Source organism: Gobio gobio, assembly GCF_949357685.1.
Source record: "Gobio gobio genome assembly, chromosome: 2".
Lineage (NCBI taxonomy): Eukaryota > Metazoa > Chordata > Actinopteri > Cypriniformes > Gobionidae > Gobio > Gobio gobio.
In genome coordinates this window covers 66437853-66443852 of record NC_137098.1, presented here as the reverse complement: position 1 = coordinate 66443852, position 6000 = coordinate 66437853, and the positions used below count along the sequence as shown (strand labels likewise).

Below are 6000 nucleotides of genomic sequence, written 5' to 3'. Positions count from 1 at the left end.
ATCGTAGGCGAGACAGGACTCTCATGTGACAGTCTCTGGTGGGTGGGTAGGTGGAGTTGAAGACGTTCACTTTGGCGGGTACGATAGACTTTTATCAGCGCTAGTCACTTTTATTTATCAGAGGGGGCCACATATGGGGGGCCAAGCACAAAATTTGATCACCTGACACAGCTCAGCATGACCCCGCTTAAATCACATGACATCAATGGCTTCCCTTTACCACCAATCAATGCAGTTTAACCCTTGCTAAACAAAGATTTTGTAAACAAAGATTGTTTTTGTCTCTCTTGAGGAAAAAAGCACCAATGAATATTACGAAATGCGCAAAACTCGAAGCTTTATTAAGAGGGCGGAGTTAAACAGCCAGTTATTGGGGGCGGGGCTACGAGCTGCCCATCAGCCAACTGATGAGTTTTTACTAATCAACTTCTGCGTAATTAGTTTTTTCCTTCCAGCCGAGAAAATCTGGATCTGCATTATTGACCTCTAACCTGCATGTCTTATACTACATCACCCATAATGCACTGGCAAAGTTACCGAGCGTTATTTTAATGTTAGCTCAATAGTGCACATGCCGCTGATGATGTTCCCTTTGCTGTACAGAAGGTTGACATCAGATCATTAGGTTAATCTCTATTAACTAGAATAAACAATTTCCATTTAGTTTTATATTCGTTTTTACACATTTTATGCTTTTATGTGTCAGAAAGTGACCTTTTTAGCTTCATGTAGCTCATCTTAAGGGTTTATTTCTTTTCATAAACCATCTCCAAAGATCTCTGGCCAATCAGAATGTAAACATTACGGAGCAGAAACTTAGATAGGGCAGCGGCACAGTGTCAGTCGAAGCGTTAGCGCTGGACAGTGCCACCGGTTATGATGTTATTTGGCAGAATTTGGGAGGATGTGGTTTAATTTTTTGGCTCTTGTGTGCATTATTACAGTTGTAAACTGGTTTGTGAAGAACTTCAGAGTTGAATCTCCGTCAGTTGTCAAACGCTATGCACTTAAACTCGCCTTCATTTCTTCATATCGCCGTCCAAAGCACAAGCAGCGGAAACGCCCATCACGAACACTACCTTTACACACTGCACAAAGGATTTGAACTTAGGGTTTTTGTAGAAAAAATTTGTCCAGTATAAAAATCGAAACATTCGTAAATCAAGATCGACTTATTAAGATATTAAGTCTTGTTTTCTGATAAAAAATGATTAATGCTTATAGCAAGAAAAAAAATATCTGTCCTTGTCTGTAATATTTAACAATAAAAATTGGACATTTGGTGAGCTTGTTTAAAACTAAACAAAAATATTGGACCATATCGGTAAACTTGTTTAGTTTTAATAAGACTTAAAGATATTAAATCTTGTTTTCCTGAAAAAAAATTCAAAATTAAGTGTGTTTATGCTTAAAACAAGAATAAAATATCTGTCCATATCGATAAACTGCATTTTTTTTTATGCAACTAAATTAAATAAGACATTTGTTATTATGTCCTGTTTTCCGATAAAAATTTGAAAATGTAGTGAGTTTGTGCTTAAAAATAAGCAAAGTGATTTAAGATTAAAGATTAAAAGATTAAAAATGAATGCTTAAAACGAACCAAAAATATTGGACCATATCGGTAAACTTGTTTAATTTTAATAAGACTTAAAGACATTAAATCTTGTTTTCCTGAAAAAAAATTCAAAATTAAGTGTGTTTATGCTTAAAACAAGAATAAAATATCTGTCCATATCTGTAAAATACTTTTTTTTTTAATGCAACTAAATTAAATAAGACTTTAAGTTATTAAGTCCTGTTTTCTGATAAAAAATTTAAAATGTTGTGAGTTTGTGCTTAAAAGAAGCAAAGTGATTTAAGATTAAAGATTAAAAAGTAATACTTAAAACAAGAAAAAATATGGGCTCATATCTGTAAACTTGTTTAATATTAATACATTTTTCACAAAATAAGACTCAAGACTTCCCGATTAAAAAAATTCAAGATTTTAAGCATTATTTATGCTTAAAACATGCCTGTGATTTGATAATTTTTCTCAAAATAAAACTCATCTTAAAGGATTTAGTTAACTTCAAAATGAACATTTCCTGATCATTTACTCAGCCCCATCTCATCCAAGATGTCCATGTCTTTCTTTCTTCAGTCGAAATGAAGTTTTTTGAGGAAAACATTCCAGGATTTTTCTCCATATAATGGACTTCAATGGGAACCAACGGTTGAAGGTCCAAATCAATCAGAGCCTATTCCTGGTCTGGGATCGGTCAGAGCCTCTGAAGCCCTTCCTTTGAAACTGCATTGATCTGGCTCTTCAACTGTTGGTTCCCATTGACGTCCATTATGTGGAGAAAAATCCTGGAATGTTTTCCTCAAAAAACTTCATTTCGACTGAAGAAAGAAAGACATGGACATCTTGGATGAGATGGGGCTGAGTAAATGATCAGGAAATGTTCATTTTGAAGTGAACGAATCCTTTAAGTAATAAATGTATCTTGATTTATGAGTGTTTGGCTGTTTGTACTGGAAAACACAAAAATACTAAGTAAGATTGTTTGTTAGCAGTGCAGCCATGAGCTAAACAGCAGATCTGACCTCAGATCAGTACATTTCGAGCTACAACTTCCCTTTATTTCCCAGCTGGAGCTTGTTAAATCACTGCTTATGGCAGCTTTTACTAAAGTAATGCGTTTTATTTGATTTAGAAGATTTGTGAGATATTCGTGCGAGTGGTAGGTAATGCAACTAACAAAACGTCACTGAAATGTGGTTTTAAAATAATAACAAAATAAACAACAACAAAAAAAACTATCTATGATGTTGTGCCACAGTTAGAGTGAAACCAGTGTGTGTGTGTGTGTGTGTTTGTGGACAGTAGTGGCCACTGGTTTGATTAGTCCGTGGTGGTGGTGTTAACTATACAGTACGTCCTTCACTTCAGTCACGCCACAAGATTCGGCGACGTCTAACATTCACCTTGAACTGCTGGAGAATTATTAATATACGATTGTTACATAGGCGAAAAATGTCCGAGTCATATTTCACCACAAACTCTGGAGCAAAACAATTTGGGAGCACTTAGGATTTTGCTTTGAGACATGATTGATCTCCTTTCCATGGCAGTACCGTAGGAAAGAATGATGAATTATTGAAGTTTTATTTGCGGACGTCGTGGTTTTCGAGGTGATTTATGACCTGGATCTGAAGCTGAGGAAGTTAAGTCTGGGAGAAAGTGTCCGTTTTTCTGTGGATAAAAGTATTAAGAACAACAAAGTATTAAAGTCAAGATGGGTCAGTTCGATTCTGCTTCTTTTAGCAGTTGTTTTCAAGTGTGAGCGAAATGTTTAATTATTTTTTTTTTTGTACATTTTTCTGCCTTAGAAAGTTGAATAAACCGAGACATTTCTTTCTGTTAATGTTGGTTATAAAAACTGCTCTACTGAACAAATATCCACATTTTAAGAATAGCAAATAGCAGACACATTCTTAATGTTTCACCAGTTTTTATATCTCCGTTTAAATTGCATTTTTATTTGATGAATATCTCTGTGACCTAAATTCCAGTTCTAAGGCTCGTATGAAGACTCTTGCAGTAATATTCCAGTCAGAGATAACATCCAGTCCTGTCGAGTCTTTGATCATTCCTTACTGGATCTGAAACCTTCACACATGATTAATTCAGAGGCTCAGACCTTCCAGAAAACAGCCGCTGTAGACGATGGGTATGTGAAGAGAGAGCTACTCAAATTGTCTGTAATGTTGTTACACTTGCTGTTCGTGTTTTAAGCTTGCATGATGAGCAAATGCACAAAAACTTGCAGCAACCTTCAAACAAGCTTTGTGAGATTTAAAAAAAAAAACTATTTTGGAGACCAAGTTCAAATTTTATATGGAGACAAGAAAAGAAGGGTCACTGCCAAAGTGTGTCAGCTGTTACATTTTGTTTTTGATTGTGATTTTTGTATGTATGGAAAATGATTTTAAGTATTTTCGGAGCAGGCCGGAATGGGAACGGTCAAGTACTGAATTTTTCCCAACGATTCATTTCAAAATGAAAAGCGAGTTTTCAAGCGCTACTAATTATCGTCAGTCGAACATGGACCGTCTGTTTTTCCGTGTGTTGTGTGGAGTCCGATCTTTGCCCGTCCTCGTACCTCTGTGTGTGTGTGTGTGTGTGTCCGTGTTGATCTGTCACGTGAAACTTCTACAGAAAACATGAAGTGAGTTCCAGCGTTCTGATTGGTCGACAACAGCCCGTCAGAACGGCATTGGTCCACTTCATCAGATGCGTTTTGTCGGTGTAATGTGTTGGAGAGATGACATGCCTGAACTCCACGAGCTCCGGGTTCATCCGCAGAGTTTGAGGCCTTCTGCGTAAAGGAAATCACTCGGCAATGTTTGTTGAAGCCGAGCTTGTGGACGAGATAAGTATTTTTGCACATGCATTATTCTCTTTTAGCAGTCTTCAGCTCTTTGCCTTTTTGCCTTTAGACAAAAATGCTTGTACATATCCAAAGTGCTTGTAATATGAACTCATGTTCCTTTGTGTTATTTTTTTATTTGACATGTTTTGTAGTACTGCTTTTTCATAATTGATTTGTCAATCAATAGATGTGTTATGGACAGTGGAAGTGTTACTTGTATTCTTTTTTTTTTATTTAATAAATACACCTGATTTGTATATTCCCTCGTGTATATTGTGGATTTTTGGTATGGGACAAATCACTTGCATTACTCTCCCGATGATAGATAGTTGAAAACTTGGTAAGTTTAACACAGAATTGGACTTCTATATTTGGGTAAATATACATATATGGGTAAAGTAGTATTTAACAAATAGACTTTGCCAGCTAAATAATCACAGCACATTAAGACATTTGTTTGGTATCAAGTTTTCTTAAATATTCAAATATGCATGAGCCACTATCTAGGCTACTTAAAAAATGCACTAATTTGCATACATTTAAAGAAAAGAAATGTGAGCAGTGGATAAAGCCAAGTTCACATTTTTTTCTTTTGTTGACATATTAGAGTCAAAGGTTTTTACAGAGAGAATTTTGGATATCTGTTTTTATCACCCCATAAATGTGAAAATACACCATATATTTTTTTAGGAATGACATAAATCAGTCTATAATATCATTTGAGTGATTTACAAACCGCTCTCTAAAAACCTCCATAATAAAGATGGGGACAAAACTGTAAAATTTGGTGTGTGTAGGTGGTTCTGAAGTGGAGGAACAAACTCATTTTTAAAGGCTGTTTTCTCAAAATATGTTTCATAATCGAAATCTACAGATGCAAATAGATATTGAAATATGCACTAATTTGCATACATTTCCAGAAAAGAAATGTGAGCAGTGGATAAAGCCAAGTTCAACATTGGTTCTTTTGTTGACATATTAGAGTCAAAGGTTTTTACAGAGAGAATTTTGGATATGATTTTATCACCCCATAAATTAGAAAATACACCATACTTTTAGAAACAACATAAATCAGTTTATAAAATCAGGCGAGTGATTTATGAACAAACCCCTCACTAAAAACCTTCATAATATAGACGGGGACAAAACTGTAAGATTTGGTGTGTGTAGGTGGTTCTGAAGTGGAGGAACAAACTCATTTGTAAAGGCCGTTTTCTCACAATAAGTTTTATAATCAGTATTGGGGAAAGTTACTTTGAAAAGTAATGCATTACAATATTGCGTTACTCCCTTAAAAAGTAACTAATTGAGTTACTTAGTTACTTTTTAAGAAAAGTAATGTTACATTACTTTTGCATTACTTTTTCTCACCTAAGCTGGACTTTTTTGTTTTTTATTTTTTTTAAAGTTATATTTTTGTGCAAATATAAAGACCTCTTCATTCCAAATTTGAAATAATAAGCCTCAGGCTGAGGTAAAAATGCACATTCCCGCATGAAGAGTAGAGGGCGCAGATCTGATGCCATTCTGGATAATGGATCATTTTTGCTCATGGTTTAACTGAATCATGTCAGCAGCA

The 6000-nt window shown here is 35.1% G+C and overlaps 1 protein-coding gene across 2 annotated transcripts in view; it reads left to right on the top strand.

Moving 5' to 3' along the window:
- Positions 1-4683, top strand: part of pacs1 (phosphofurin acidic cluster sorting protein 1) — a 63462-nt gene extending 58779 nt beyond the window's left edge. For both annotated transcript variants that reach the window (XM_079810848.1, XM_079810847.1), the window contains exon 24: positions 1-4683. This exon is cut by the window's left edge and continues 205 nt beyond it. The gene's annotated coding sequence lies outside the window, so the exon portion shown is untranslated.
- The last annotated feature ends 1317 nt before the right edge of the window (positions 4684-6000 follow it).